A 17770-nucleotide genomic window follows, 5' to 3' on the forward strand; every position below is an offset into this window, starting at 1 on the left:
AATGCATCAAGTTCCCATTCATTGGGTTTGAAATAAATGTACGAGGAGATCTAGATCCTTTTCAAAATTACAATTACTTGAGAGCAAGTATGGATAACTGGGTCCCAATTAATCAAGAATCCACAATTAGTCCACAGTTGGGATCCCTAACACAATCAGATACACAAAATTTAGCAATTTACACACCTACTACACCTCTGTTGCAAACCAAGGATGAAGGGTGTGGGGAATACTCTATTGCTGGATCCTCATCAACAAGGCCTATATCTCTATCTCCTCGAACTTTTGGGAGACCCTCATCTATGATCACCAAGCAAGATAAAGGAAAAGATATTGTCAAATATTCAGACTCTTCCTCATTTGTTAGATGGAGAGACATGCAATATGAATCCTTAGAAGAAGACATGAATGCTTGGCTATACAAGGATGAAGAAGAATACCATGTTATCAAACTTCCCTTAAATTTATATGGGAATGGATTCACAATGTTATAAAGACATGGCTATGATGGAAGAATAGGATTGGGACTAAATGCTCAAGGCATCATAGAACCTATCTTACCTATAGACAACCCAAAACACCAAGGGTTGGGATATAGCCATACAGGAAAAAAATCTAAAAAATCAGCTACCCCAGTGATTACAAACATGCCACCACCAATACCACAACAGTCAACCAACAAAATTAAAATTTCTGAATATATTACACTAGGAAACAGTCGTGTGTCCACCATCTTCAAATGCCAATACAGTAACAAAGATAGGCATAGCACTGGCCAGTGACTATAATGCAAACATTGTTTCTTCATACCCAATCAGAGGGCCACCAAATGAGATCAACACCTTCATGGCCTCGTCTTCATCTTCAAATACATCAACGGATACAAATATAGCATCAGAATCAATCATTCAAGGAATTAACAATTTATTTATAAATGAAGATACATCATCAAGTCATGAAAGTATTCCACACATCATCAATGTTGTAGAGTTCCCTCTAACTCCAATTGAAGAGTAACCATATGATGATAGATCAAACATATACACCTATGTTGAGACGATCACTGATTCACATGACTGTGAGTTTCTATCTCTTCATAACAACAACATAAAACATATAGATAGCTATTATGATCACCTGCCACTTGTGGACAATGGCATTGTTTATGAATATATAGTGTTAGAGTTATCTTTTATTAGCTAATAACTATTTATTTAATTATTAGTCTATTATACTTTATGCTTAAGCTAAACTTAGGAATCTTATAATTATTTAGGGTTTTCACCTTTAGGGTTTCGAGTATCCTCTTACAAGGATTCTCTCTTTGTATTTTCAATAACAACTGTAATTACTGAATTGCATTCTTGTTGCACAATCAATATGACTCCTCTTTTCTGGATCTTTGAATCTGGCCTCCATAGATTTTTTGCTTCTCTCCTTTTGTGACAGGTTTTCATGCAGGTGATCTTTGGGAGCTGTAGAGTTGATTTTTTCTCAAGTCCAATATGGTATTAGAGCTCCAAATCTGCATGCCCCTATTCTCTTCATGAGAGATTTTGGGCCTTGTTCTTAGATCTGTGTATTTGGGGCTTTGTGCAGTTGCTTTTTTTTCCATTTCTGGGGGTAGCTGATTTTTTGGTACATTTTGGTACCAAAAGGACCTCAGGGTTGGATTCAGGAGGCCATTTCCATGAATTTTGATAACAATTTGATATATTTTGGAGCCAGGTGTTTGGGAGGCAAAAAAAAATTATGCCCAAGCCATACGACCTCAGGCACGCAATTCGAAAAAAATAAAAAAATAGGGTGCAATTTAACAGCTTTCCCAAGCCAATGAGGTCAATACGGACTGTTGGTGGTCGGTTAACCATCGGGGCCACGTTGGCAGCTACTGTCGGCAGTCGCCGCTTGGTGATCTCACCTGGTGGTCTTTACACTACCTTTTGGGAGTTGCTACCACCATCGCCCGAGTTTTGCTGCCTCTGCTACTATTGCCCGAGTCCTACTACCACCACCGCTTGGGTCCTACTGCTGCTACCACCTGAGAGTTGTTGCTTTGATGTCTGCTCTGCCCGACCCCCACCTTGCCCAGCCCGGTCTCCGCCGCCTACTTCGCCTACCCGACCCGTCCCGCCTCCCCTACCCACCTGCTAGATGCCTACTCAACCATCGCCCAACCGCCACCCAGTAGCCACCCAGACACCACCTCCCTGCCACTAGCAAGGAGGGCTTTTTTCTTGAAGGTGTTTTTTGGTAGGCTAATGGTTTTTTATGCCATAACTTGGGCAAACAAAGTCATTTTTTGCAAAAAATTATATCGTCGAAAATCTCTTTCCAAGCTCTATCTAGATATAGAGGTTTGAACTTTTGATTTTGTTTTTTTGAAGGTGTTTCTTTCTATCAAAGCCAGAGGTTCATCTTTGCCCTCCGGGAGACATAACTTGAGCATCCAAACTCCATTTTTTGAAAACTTTATATCGTTGGAAAGCTTGTTCTGTGTTCTTTCCATTAATATGAGTTTCCTTTCTAGATTCTAGTCTGGGTATATTTTATTATATATTTTTTTTTTTCAGCACTCTAGTGAATATCTTGGATGTTTCAGGTCTTGGGATCTCTTTCTTTGAGTGGGATGTCTCATCTTTGACTGTTCTTTTTGTTTCCAGTCTTTTGTCGCTTCTAATCATTGTAGCATTTTATTTATGCAAACACATTGAGATAAAGTGCCACCATGCATTGTATACTTGGGATCTTGCACATCTTGTGCCTTATTGTACATGCACTACTGATAAAGTGTCATGGGGGGTTGATGTTTGCCTTTGTTTTCCATATACCTTTGTCACGTGAGTTTTCCTTCCATGACATTAGCTTCATGATGTGTGTCAAGTGAGTGGTCCTTCCATGATACTATGTACTTTCTCTACACCTTCAATGCTCCTGGTTCTTCGTCATGCAATTTTTGTTGGCCGTTCTTTTCAATGTACCTGACCCTCTCCCTTTTCAACATTATGGGGAGGTTTGTCCTGTTGCTCTAATGCTTCTTTGGTTTGATTGATCAGCTCTTCAGGCTTTGGTGTTTCATGCCATCTGTATCTTTGAGTTCAATTGTTTGCCTTTGTTTTCCATTTGATTCGAGTAGTGTCATTTGAGGGCACTCATGCATATTACAATCTTCTCTACCTGGTCATGTTCTATTTCAATGGAGGTTCTTCAGATCAGCAGTTACTCTTCGACAATGTTTACAACTATTTCATGCTTTAGTGGTGTTCTTCATTCTCTTCTTTTTGTTCCTATCTTCTGGAACGTTCTTGTTTGGAGGCTTCTTAGTCCTTCACTTGAGCTTTCATCTCTTCTTGGAGAGGAGTTTTGTTCCCATAGGGTCTCTCCTTTTTCTCCATTTTACAGAGATTTTATTGTACTTGGGTACCTCATCAAGCCTAGTTGTGGGACCCATTGTTGCTTTCCTGCATTTTTTACATGTTTTTTTAGTCCTTAGTTGTTTTTTAGCTACTCCCCAAGTTCATCTTAAGTGGGGGTGTTAGAGTTATCTTGTATTAGCTAATAATTATTTATTTAATTATTAGTCTATTATAATCTATGCTTAAGCTAAACTTAGGAATCTTATAATTCTTTAGGGTTTTCACCTTTAGGGTTTCGAGTATCCTCTTATAAGGATTCTCTCTTTGTATTTTCAATAACAACTGTAATTATTAAATTGCATTCTTGTTGCACAATCAATATGACTCCTCTTTTTTAGATCTCCGAATTCTGGCCTGCTTCACTTTTTTGCTTCTCTCCTTCTGTGATAGGTTTGCATGCAGGTGATCTTTGGGAGCTGTAGAGCTGATTTTTCCTCAACTCTAATATATAGGATTAGACGCTAGTACCTTCACAAGCCAATTTGATAATTAGATTTGTATGATAACAACAAGCCTAAATTTTGATGATGAAAGAGATTTGTGCCTTATGTACCCACATTTAATATACTGGGGGCAAAAAGAGGAACTAAATCTAGATTGGTTTGAAAATGACGAGGCTATTGCATAATTCTTGGGTGCCAGAGATGGATTCCTATTTGATGACCACAAGGTAGGATTTTCCATAGATCTAGATAGAACCACATACTTTGGAGAAGAAAAACTCTTCCTCTAATCTACATGACTCAAAAGAAGCATAGAGTATGACCAGAGATAGACTTGATGATCTTCCAATAGATCAAGAACAATCAACACTCCTAATGGAAGAAACTGAAGAGATCAACATATGAGATGTCGATAATGTACACAAAATTCACCAGGCAAAATCACTAAATCCTACAGAAAAAGAAAAAATTATTCAATTTTTTAGGCAAAGGCTTATCAACTTTGCATGGTCCTATGCAGATATGGCAGGGCTAGATCCTGCATTGGTTTTACACTACCTACTGTTATTACTAGGGATAAAACCTTATAAGAAAAAGTTAAGAAAGATGCATCCACAGATAGCCTTATTAGTCAAAATTGAGTTGCAGAAACTGTTAGATGTGGGCTTCATAAGACCCATAGACTATGCAGAGTGGATCTCTAATCTAGTCCCAACAACTAAGCACACTGGGGGCATCAGAATGTGCATAGACTTCAGAGATCTAAAGAAGACTTGTCCAAAGGACGATTTTCCACTTCCAAACATTGATATGATTGTAGATCTTACAACGGGAAATGAAATGCTTTCACTCATGGATGGTTTATTTGGTTATAATCAAATCGGGATTGCACCAGAAGACCAAGCAAAGACAACATTCACATTTCCTTGGGGAACATACTCTTGGAACATCATGCAATTTGGCTTAAAGAGTGCAGGTGCAACATATAAATGGTTTGTGACAACACTATTCCATGACATGATACATGATGTCATGGAGGATTATGTTGATGATATCTTAGCCAAGTCATGAACCAGAGAAAATCACTTGGAAGTTCTAGCCAAAATCTTTGATAGATTAGAACAGTACAAGGTGAGAATTAATCCTAAAAAGTGTGTATGTTGTGTCACAATTGGAAAGCTCTTGGGCTTCATTGTGTCAAACAAAGGTATTGAAGTAGATCCAAAAAAGGTGAAAGACATTTTGGAAATGCTAGCACCAATAACACTCAAGCAATTGAGAAGTCTACAAGAGAGACTCCAATCTTTAAGACGCTTCATAGCACAATTGGCAGACAAGTGCCACCCTTTCCAACACCTTTTAAATAAAGGTGTAACATTCAAATGGTCAGAACAATTCCAGAAGGCATTTCAAGCTTTGAAAGACTATTTAGTAATGAGTGAACTCACAAAGCTGGTTCCCACTTTTGCCAATGAAGGAAATTGACGAAAGTGGAAAATTTTGTTTATGGGGGGTTCGAGCGAAGTGGGGGTGTTCAAATAGAATACCCTTTGGGGTTCGAGCGAAGACCCCACTTCGCTTGAACCCCATCTTTTGAGTGAAGCACCTTTAATGCCTATTTATGTTATTTTTCAGTTATAGCGCGGGGGTTAGATCAAACCCCCCTGATAAGTCGATGTATTGACATGTTTTTTTATCAAGACTCTTAGGTTTTTGGTATCTTTTGGGTTGCACTATGATAGTAAAATATTGTGAATTGACTATATGTAATCCATGTTTTAAAACTAAACTTAAGAAATTATGTTTGAACCTTGTCTATTAATTCCTGCAGCCATGCTAATTTATTCCTGCAGCCAAATGGTTTGTCCTTGTGGTATGCGGATTATTTAGGATGATTTCATATATGAGTTAATGAATGTATTAGTTAAGTAAGATACATATGCATGTCCTTGTATATTGTTTCTGTTTTAGTGCAGATAATAATTGATGCCGCGGTGGAGAATTTTCTTTCGCACCTAAGGACTGGAGAATCATGTTCAGATAGTTGGAGGTCAAATTGAAGGAGATTCAAGTGAACGCAATCTATGGCATAATCGGAGCAGTTGTACTTCACCATGGGAGTTTAACTTTGGTGCATGTTTAATTTGCAAAATATCTCTTTGGCGTGCAAAGACTGTGGTTCAGTTTTAGATCCATAGTTCCTGCAGCCAAGCTCTCTGTTATCCCCTTCAATCTGACAGCTATCTGCCTCTTCTTCTAGGCATAACTGGTGTTGTCCATTGTAGTTTATCTTTTCTTTATAATAAGCTCTTCCTTATTTTCTGAGAGTTAGACAAAATGGAAAGGGATTGAGTAGAGTTTTTGTCACGCATTCTGAATTTTTCTCTTTTTGAATATGTAATCGTCTTTCATGAAAAATGAATAAAAATATGTTATTCTGATCTACTAATAGTTCTTTGCTGAGAGTTTGATATCACTCATCCAAGGGGGCCCACTTGGTGAGTGATCCTATGTTTATGATTATTGAAGTTAGTTTTTACTTAGTTGTAGTAGAAGTTCATGACTGGACTGTTCCTGCAGCCACTGGAAATAGATCCTTTGATTGTTCCTGCAACCAAGGCAGAACGGTGTGATTCCTGTTATTCTTATTAGGTCTTTTCAGTAGAGTTTTGTAAAGCTTTCATTTAGCCTTGTATGATTTCCATTCCTACCTCTCTTGCAGTAATTAAGAATAATCATTTAAGGAGCTTAGTGCATATATTTTGCAGACCCATTTCAAGTTTTACATTCTTGGATTGACAACTAAATGAACACCAGCCATGAGAATAGTAAACTCTACCATATGAATGTCCAAACTTCGGATTGAGATTTCAATTAGAGGTATTATTATTGTCATTATAGTTGGGGTAGACATTTTTGGTGCCATTGTCGAGGATGGTGTCAAGCTAAGAGCCTTTTACGATTATTTTAGTTTCTAGTTAATTGTTTGAATTTCATGAATCTGCATGCATAATAGAAGAAGAGATGCCAGAGGTAGATTTTTACCCACTCATACTACTCATGCAGAAGATAGTTTTCCAAATATAAACCCTTTTCTGAGCTGTATCAAGTCCCACAAAATTTGAATCACCCTGAGTCTGAATTTCCAGAAGGTAGTCTTCAGTTCCTTTTTGGTCCACAAGAAGAATAATTGCCTATTGTAATAACCCCCACAAGTCCAATGCAAGGGAACCCACCTCTTGGTGGAAATAATCCACCACCACCACCTAGTCCAACACTTGAGTTTCCCATCTCTGACTAGCATGATAATGCTAGACTCAAGAACATTCTAGCATCTTCGCTTCCTAAGTTCTATGGGTTGGTCACAGAGGATCCGGATACATTTCTATTTGAGTTTGATGTTCTCTATAGGAGTTTTGACTATACTACAGATGCCCATAGACTCAAAATTTTTCCAGCCACTTTGAAGGAGTCATCCTTGAGATGGTTTATGAGCTTGGGTAGTAGCACAATCAATACATGGGATGAGATGAAATGGTTGTTTCTTGCAAAATACAAATATTATTGTAGAGGCACTGATCTTCATGGGGATGATATCTTTAGAATGACACAAACTAAAGATGAGAGCCTTGAGGATTATCTGGAAAGGTTTTTGTTTAGTGTCAAGAAGTCCAAGCATAGTACTCTAAATGAAGATTCCCTCAAATTGATATTCTTGAGGGGTATCAGTGATGAATGCACTGATTCCTTAGATCTAATGGGGGGAGGTGACATTACATAGTCTACTTGGGCTGAAATAGGACAAATTTGCAAAAAGTACTCCAGATCTACTTCTAAGAAGAATAGGAGATTTAAGCCAGGAGCACTATCATCATCATCTGGAAATGGAGTTTCTAGGTTGGAACTTAGTCATTTATTAAAAGATTTCAAGGAGGATATTATAAACAATATGGCTACTCAGTTGGATACATTGGCAGCCAAGAAGAAGCATGAGGAAGCTAATGCATTTCTTGCAGAATTCTGTCCTCATTGTAAGCAGTGGAAGAAAGATTGCAGATGTAAGATGGTTACAAATGTTGAAGTACCTGAGTTCAAACCAATTCAAGGGGAGGATGAACAAGTCTTCTATGTTGCTCAGAGAAGACCAAATTTTCAGAGACAAGATATGCCACCTGATCCACTTTCCTTTTCTGGTTATAGTGGTAATTCTTATGCACCAAATAACCAATGGCAACCACTGTATTCTCAAAATGTTGGTAATTATCCACATTGGTATGGATCACAAGGCCAAGGACAATAATTTGCTAATCAAATACCCCAATGGCAGTAGCCATAGGGAAACTGGTATCCACCTCAGGGTGCAGGGAACCAGTTTCAAGGGAATTGGCAACCTACCTCTCAATGGAGGGGAAACCCATCATGGTCATCCCAATCTTCTGGATATCAGCCCCCTGCTCAACAGCCACAACCTCCTGCTTTAATGCCACCTCCTGTAGCCACAACACCACCTCCCAAGCCAACACAATTGCCTACTCAACCGTTGCCTAATCCAAATATCAAATCTCAGCAACAACAACAAGCTTATTCAGCTGATGGTAATTAATACCCAGCCTATTCTTTATCACTAGATGATATTCACCTCCGATCTGGAACAACACTACCTAATCCCTCTCAGCCAGTTATTGCTGAGGTACAAGAAGAGCAGCCAATCTCTGATCCTAATGATGTAATACCTCAGAATCAAATATTACCACCATTTCCCCAAAGATTGAAAGACAAAGAAGTTTCAACTAATCAACAACAAAGCTTTGATATTCTTGATCAACTGAAGCACATTTGTGTTAAAATTTCATTGTTGCAAGCAATAAAGGATGTTCCAATATATGGTAAAGCATTGAGAGAGGCATGCCTAAAGAAACCTGACAGAAAGAAAAAGGATCCACAAATAGTTCATGTTATGGGTCAATTGGCTAATATTATGTTAGGAAAAATTGCTATTCCAAAGTATTTTGATCCAGGCAGTCCTGTTGTGAGTATAGTCATTAATGGCAGTCAAATAAAAAATGTTTTAGTTGATCTAGGGGCAACCATTAATGTAATGACAAGGGAAGTAATGAAACATCTAGAGATAGATAGTTTAAGGGCTACACCCACAGTTCTTCAACTTGCTGATGGCTCTGCAGTAAGACCTGATGGTATGATAGAAGATATAGTGGTCATTCTAGATTCCTGGGAATATCCTCCAGACTTTATGATTTTATCCCCAAAAGCAACATTGGGGGGATATCTAGTCATTTTGGGAAGACCATGGCTTGCCATAGTTGATGCATATATTGGGTGTAGATCAGGAGACATGACTATTTCAAATGGCAGTTCCACAAAAACATTGGCCTTTTATTCCCCTGTACAACCTCAACTTGAGCAATAGCAGACTGTTTGGCTTATTTTGGGAGAGGAATCTGAAGAAATTGACTCTATTAATCACCTTATGATGATTAATCGAGTGCCACTCATGCAGTTATATGATGAAGAATTAATCCTTTATAAGGTCTTGATAAACGAATTAATAGAAGACCAAGAATTGCAGGAATTGGTTCTGAATATTGCAGGGTTGGACTTTCCTACAGCCACTGACATCTTGCATACCTTGTTTGCATAGGAATTGTCATATTCTCATGTTTCTGATATAAATCAAATTGATCTTACTATCAAGATAGAGGTTGAACTGAATAAATATTTGAACATCAACAAGAATATAGCAAATACTCAAAAAGATAGCCTGGTGGACTTGCTAAAACTTCATAGAAATGCCTTTGCATGGGATTACAAGGATATGAATGGAATTGATCCAGTAGTTTTTACTCATCGCATTTACATAAAGGATGAGTGTTGCCCCCTCAGGCAACCTCAAAGAAGAGTCAATCCTACCCTGAAGGAGATAGTTAAGGAAGAATTGCAGAAATTGTTGAAAGCTAGGTTTATCTATCCTATCTCTGACAGTCAATGGGTATCACCTTTGGTGATAGTTCCTAAAAAGGGAGGCAAATGAAGAGTATGTGTTGATTATAGAGCTTTGAACTTAGCCACAAGGAAGGATCATTTTCCACTTCCATTTGTGGATCAGGTATTGGATTCTCTTGCTGGTAAGAGATATTTTTCATTTCTGGATGGATTTAGTGGCTATAATCAGATACAAATAGCTCCCAAGGATCAGGAGAAAACAACATTTACTTGTCCATGGGGCACTTATGCATATTATGTTCTTCCTTTCGGGTTGTGTAATGCTCCAGCCACTTTTCAAAGGGCAGTCATCAGTATTTTTCTGATATTTCTCAAGACATAATGGAAATTTACATGGATGACTTCACAACCTATGATTTTGAATTTGATCAAGCATTGGGTAATTTGAAGAAAGTTTTGCAACGGTGTGAAGATTACAACTTGTCTCTAAACAGTGAAAAGTGTTTCATTATGATGGAAGAAGGAATAGTCCTTGGTCATCATATATCTGTATAAGGCATACAAGTGGATCCAGCAAAGATTGAGGTTATTCAGCATATTAATAACCCTATGAAGCATGTGAGAAGTTTTCTTGGCCATGCTGGATACTACAGAAGGTTCATCAAAGATTTTAGCAAAATTGCAAGTCCCTTGTATACATTGCTTACTAAAGATGCAGAATTTAAATGGACCTCAGCATGCAATGAAGCTTTTTTAAAGCCTAAGCATGCTTTGACTCAAGAAACAGTTCTAAAAGGACCTAATTGGTCTCTACCATTCCAAATCCATACTGATGCATTTGATTATGCTATAGGAGCAGTGCTACGACAAAAAGTTGATAAGTTGGAAAATGCAATATATTATATCAGCATAAATTTGCAGGGACCTGAATTGAATTATATAGTTACTGAAAAGGAAATGCTAGCTGTGATATATGCCCTTAACAAGTTTAGACACTATATTACAGGGCATGTTGGCAGTGGGCCAACGTCCCTCGTGGAGATTCACGACATGGTTTAACAGCCTCCTATGGATTCTATAAGTCTAGTGGTTGTATCGAGGTCGATCTTTTGGTGCAATGGTAACCCTAGCTTGTAACAAGTGGTATCAAAGCTTGGTCATAGGTTTGAATCATGTAAGCCACAACGAGTGATGCTAGGAGGGGGATTGTTGGCAGTGGGCCAGCGTCCATCGTGGAGATTCACGACATGGTTTAACAACCTCCTGTGGATTCTATAAGTCTAGTGGTTGTATCGAGGTCGATCTTTTGGTGCAATGGCAACCCTAGCTTGTAACAGGGTATCCAATATTTGTGCATATAGATCATACTGCAATTAGATATCTTATGAATAAGCCATCCTTCACCGGTAGACTGACTCGCTGGTTATTGTTGATGCAAGAATTTGATATCACAGTTGTTGATAAGCCAGGGAAGTCTAATGTTGTTGCAGATTATCTTTCACGTCTTCAATTGTAGGAAGACTCTACAATGATAGATGACACTTTTCCAGATGAGCATTTGTTTCTCATACAGACTCATACTCCTTGGTATGCTGACATTGCCAACTATTTAGTTGCAACTAAGATGACAATTTCTTTTTCTCCTAAGGAAAGAAGGTTACTAGTTGAAAAAAGTTTTAAATTTTCATGGATTGTTGATTGTCTATTTTATACTGGACCCGCTCAAGTCATGCGAAGATGTGTCAGAGAAGATGAAACATATGACATCTTGCATGCATGTCATGATGAGCCATGTGGAGGTCATTTTGCTGCCAAAAGGACAGCATTGAAAATACTCAATATTGGTTATTACTAGCCTACACTATGCATGGATGCAACTCAGTACACAAGGAAATGTGACAGATGTCAACGAATGGACAGACCTACAAAATCTGATGAGATGCCACTATACCCTCAAATATCTGTTACACCATTTAACAAATGGGGATTAGATTTTGTTGGCCCCATTGATCCACCTTCTAATGACAAATCTTATATCTTGGTATGTACAGACTATGTGACAAAATGGGTAGAAGCTAGAGCTATGCAACATGCAAGAGACAATAAGGTAGCTGAATTTCTTTATGAAGAAATATTTACAAGGTATGGAGTACCGAGGGAAATTGTCTTAGATCAGGGACCTCAATTTACATCAACATTGATAAAAGCTTTGGTCAATGAATACAATATAAGACACAAGAAATCTACTCCATATCATCCACAGTCTAATGGCCAAGTAGAAGTTACCAACAGAGAGCTTGAGGCTATTTTTACAAAAACAGTGTCTATCCACAAGAAAGATTGGTCTAATCAACTTTCAGAGGCAATTTGGGCATATAGAACAACATGGAAAACACCAATTGGATTCACACCTTTTGAGATGGTTTATGGCAAAACAACAATGATGCCTATTGAATTTGAGCATAAAACATTGAGAACAACTCTACAACTAAATATGACATTGTCTGAAGCACAGAAAGAACGCATTCAACAGTTAAATGCTCTTGATGAATGGAGAAAGATAGCTGTTCAACAGACAGAGTTGATTCAAAACCAAAGAGCCAGATGGCATGATAAATATATCAGAGAAAAGAAATTCAAAGTTGGTGACTGGGCACTCTTGTATGATTCCAGATATAAGGATGCTATGGGAAAACTCCAAACAAGGTGGTTGGGTCCTTATGAGGTAGAAGAATTTTTTCACAATGGAGCAGTTCGGTTGTCCACAATAGATCCTGTTCAATTTAAACTCTTAGTGAATGGACACCGACTATGACTTTATCACAAGCCAGCTACTAGAGAAGAGTTCCTAGAGCAGTTTGCTCCTCAAAATGAAATACAAGTTCCTGCAACAACTGACAAGGTTCCTGCAACAATTGTCAATGCTTTGATATCAATTCATGAGCTTCCTGTTGCATTTGAGCGTGTTGATAAGGGTGATGTTCCTGCAGCCTCTGCAGTGAACATATTTATCGTATCATAATAAAATATTTCCATGAGGAATATTGTTCTCTGTACATAAAGTTCCATCCACTACACTCCATCCCACTTTCTTACCTGTCACTTCATTTCATTTCGCCATCATTTTCACCCAATTGCAGGTACGTGTATATTGTACTTTATTTTAATTTTGCATTTATTAGGTCATTATGATTTTAATTCTGTTTTAATCCGCTCCAAACCCGAAATCTCGTCAGCCTGTGTGGACACATGCTAGGTTAAGTTGGGGGGGTACTTTATGGTCCTTTTTCCTAGTAAGATTTATTATCCCGAACTGATTTCCTAACTGACATTACTTATGATGATTATTATTTCACGCGAGTGAATAATAACTTCTACCGCCAAATTTAAGATATGTAGATTTTAGCTTTTGTGAATCTGTCAAACATTTTAGTGAAGTTGCGGAATTATCAGAGTAAAAGATGGGTGGTGATCTGATTTGCCATGAACCAACTGTCCATGAAGGGTTGCTGCAGGATGTTGTCTATGTGCATTATTTCCAAAACCATGGTTGGTTGGATTATTTCTTAAGAATCAGGGATTTCAATGACGAAATAGCTACGGAATTTATGCATTCTTTTGACGAAGGAGAAGCTACAGTTAAGGGGTTGAGGGTAATTGCTACAGAGCAGCGAATTGCAGAGGTCATGGGGTTGCTGTAGGAAGGATAACTCTTTCCAGAATCGAAGGATGCAAGGAGTGCCAGGGCAGAGTTCACAGTTCCTACTGACAGACCCTTAATGGTGGGCAGGCAAGGGACTAGAAGGGTTTCTTTGCTAGCACATTGGCCTCAGGTAGCTCTGTATATTATGAAATATATTACCTGTGAAGGACAGTATTCAAATCTCCATTCGCCTCACTTCAAGTTGCTTAGTCATCTGTGTCATGACCGACGAGTTAATGTCCCAAATTTCTTGTATCATCTCATTTCTATAAGTGCTAAGGAGACAAAAAAATATGGAAATCGCTTTGTTAGCCATCATGGACTGGTGAAGTTGCTAGTACAACGGTCCCTAAGAGATGTTTCACAGATGGAATGGGGTGTGTTTGAAGATATTCTGCAATTTAGGGTAGATGAAGCCCCTATTGAAAATAATCCGCCGGTTCAAGAAGAGATAGTTCCAGAAGGTCTTTCTGGTGAAGATGAGGGTTTGCTAGTTGCTGAAGGAGCTGCAATTATTTTAGAAGAAAATATTGAAGCAGAGTCAATTGAAGGACAACCCTCTACCTCTCTTCAAGGAGGTTCGCCTATTTTGCAGAGGGAAGGAAAAGAATTGGAAAAGGAGGAGTCAAATGAAGAATTTGTTATCCGGCCGCAGGAAGTGCATATCCCTCCTGCAGCTAAGAGGCGTTGAACAAAAACAAAAACTCTTGTGTCTATTTCAAAAGTGTATGTGAGGAGAAGAAGAAGGAGGACACATAAGACTCAACCAGTGAGTAATCAAGTAGAGGTGATTACAGTAGAAACTTTAGAAGAAGAAGATGCCGTAGAGAAGGAAATTCAAGAAAACCCTACAGAAGAGGAAATTCAAGAAAACCCTGCAGAAGAGGAAATTCAAGAAAACCTTGTAGAAGAGGAAATGCAAGAAAATCCTACAGGAGAAGAAATCCAAGAAGAAATTCAGAAAGAAAATGTAATGGATAAGCTTGCAAATCTGGCTTTAGTGGCATTGCAATGTGAGGAGATTATTGATGATGTTCCACAACAACCTGAAGAAAACGTGGGAGATATGCCAATCCAAAATGAGGAAGTTATTGAAGAAATCCCACGGTCTAAGGTAGGACCCATAAGAACTCCTTAATCCCTAACTAGTTTATCAATTGCTTTAACATTCTTTAGGCAATGGGAAATAGAGAAGGATAGGTTGCAAGGGATAATTAATAAGCAACAAAAAGAGATTGAGAAAAAAGATAATAGAATTAAAGAATTGGAGACTAAGGTAGAATAGATTTATGGTATGATTCCTGAGATAATGCAGTGTAGGGCTCCCCCAAGAATTTATGCAATGCACTTGAAAGAATGGTATTTGAATTTCAGATTAAAACACATAGTAAGGGATCTTAATCCATCCTTGGAAACACCTAAGAAATTCTATCATGCTTATCAAACCTTCCCACATTCTGTAAGGAATCTGTTATGTGAATTATATTTACATAATTATGTTGTACCCCAAGACAGAGAATGGAATCCTTTGTTGTACATTGGGGATATCCATCTTAGAGCTCTAATGTCTTGGATACAAAATGAAATGATTATAGGACCACAAGCCAAGGAGTTTGAAAAATTGGAACTTGACTGTCCATTGCCATTGAGGAGGGAATCAGAAGCACCCAGGGTTCTGTATTATGATTGGCAAAAGTTGCTAATAAGAGATGATGTTAGTAAGATACTACTTCCAATGAGAGAGGAAGTCTATCAAGAGTATGAGCAATTGGTTAATACCCATAGGACAACAACACTAGAAGGACTAACTCAATGTTGGTATCATCTATCAGATCATTTAAAACTGGGAGAACCCTACTCATTACAAAATTTTCATGCAGCTATATAGAGAGCCTCCAAGTACATACAGCTAGGTAGGGAGAAATCCAATAATTGGTTGCCATTAATCTTTCAGCCTCCTATCCTTATGTGGCCACTTTTGGCATGTCAACCAACAGAACAAAATTATGATGTAGATATGGAAGAAATAGCTAGATGGTCCAGGTTGGAGAAGATGAAGGGATTTTATTGGAATTTGCCTTCCAAGGGAACCGGACAGGACACTGTTGGTGATTTCAGAGTTTCAGGAAAAATCAGAAATTTTCCTTTTGCTACAGGAGCAACAAACCCTTAAAGTTGGGGGGCATGATAAGTCGGTGTATTGACATATTTTTTTATTAGGACTCTTAGGTTTTTGGTATCTTTTGGGTTGCATTGTGATAGTAAAATATTGTGAATTGACTATATGTAATTCATGTTTTAAAACTAAACTTAAGAAATCATGTTTGAACCTTGTTTGTTCATTCTTGCAGCCATGCCAATTTATTCCTGCAGTCAAATGGTTTGTCCCTGTGATATGCAGATTATTTAGGATGATTTCATATATGAGTTAATGAATGTATTAGTTAAGTAAGATACATATGCATGTCCTTGTATATTGTATTTGTTTTAGTGCAAATAATAATTGATGTCGTGGTGGAGAATTTTCTTTCGCGCGTAAGGACTGGAGAATCACGCTCAGATAGCTAGAGGTCAAATTGAAGGAGATTCAAGTGAGCACAATCTATGGCATAATCAGAGAAGTTGTACTTCACCATGGGAGTTTAACTCTGGTGCATGTTTAATTTGCAAAATATCTCTTTGGCGTGCAAAGACTGTGGTTCGGTTTCAGATCCACAGTTCCTGCAGCCAAGCTCTCTGTTATCCCCTTCATCTGACAGCTATCCACCTCTTCTTTTGGGCATAATTGGTGTTGTCCATTGTAGTTTATCTTTTCTTTATAGTAAGCTCTTCCTTCTTTTCTAAGAGTTAGATAGAATGGAAAGGGATTGAGCAGAGTTTTTGTCACGCATTTTGAATTTTTCTCTTTTTGAATATGTAATCATCTTTCAGGAAAAATGAATAAAAATATGTTATTCTGATCTACTAATAGTTCTTTGTTGAGAGTTTGATATCACTCATCCAAGGGGTCCCACTTGGTGAGTGATTCTGTGTTTATGATTATTGAAGTTAGTTTTTACTTAGTTGCAGTAGAAGTTCATGACTGTATTGTTCCTGCAGCCAAGGCAGAACGGTGTGATTCCTATTATTCTTATTAGATCTTTTCAGCAGAGTTTTGTAAAACTTTCATTTTGCCTTTTATGATTTCCATTCCTACCTTTCTTGCAGTAATTAAGAATAATCATTTAAGGAGCCTAGTGCATATATTTTACAGACCCATTTCAAGTTTTACGTTCTTGGATTGACAACTAAATGAACACCAGCCATGAGAATAGTAAACTCTACCATATGAATGTCCAAACTTCGGATTGAGATTTCAATTAGAGGTATTATTATTGTCATTATAGTTGGGGTAGACACCCCCTTCATTCAAACCCCCCTAAAAATGGGGGGTTCGCTCGAACCCCCCTTCGTTCGAACCCCTTTTTTAACACTTCTCTGAAGATTTCTACATTTTTTTGCAGATTTTTGGCCTTGAAACCTCTGGTTGAAGGCTCAAATGGAATTATCTTGACAACCCAAAATGTAGTATTATAGTCCTCAAAGCAAGCTTTCCAATGAATATAATTTTATTACATATTGAGTTTATTGTGAACTTTTTTTTTTTAATTTTACAAAATATAGGTTTTTCACCGAACATGAACTTCTCTGTTCAACGCATTGGGAAAAATAGGAAACTAATTCAAAAAAATTATGAAAAATATCTAAGCCCTGGGTATTGATGTCTTCTTTCTAACAAAAAAAATAAAATTAAATTTTGATATATATAGAATAAGTTATGTGTTCAAACGTAAACCTATGTCTGAATTATGACTAGTCGGACTTCAAAACTTAATAAAATTAAAAATATTGAACATCTCACTATGAAACCAATTGCAAGCCTTGGATATTGATGTTACAAACCAAAATTCGAAATAATTGAGTTTTTATCATTTTTAGAAAAAAAGTTATGCGTTTCGGGAGGCACATCACTCTTAAAAAATGTAGTTTGTTGTAAAAAACTACTTTTCGAGGGAGATAGAAAAATTTAAAAAAAATCCTTCTAAAAAATTTGAAAAAAATATATACAGAATCTATAGACAAAATTATACAAATCACTAATTTACATCATCTTCAAATTCTTAATAGTTTAAAAGTTATAGTTGTCAGAAGTTGAAGGTTATTTTAAAATTGTTCATCTCAGTGTCAAAAGTGGCAAAAAAGTGGGA

This window comes from Cryptomeria japonica, chromosome 10 (genome assembly GCF_030272615.1).
Source record: "Cryptomeria japonica chromosome 10, Sugi_1.0, whole genome shotgun sequence".
NCBI lineage: Eukaryota > Viridiplantae > Streptophyta > Pinopsida > Cupressales > Cupressaceae > Cryptomeria > Cryptomeria japonica.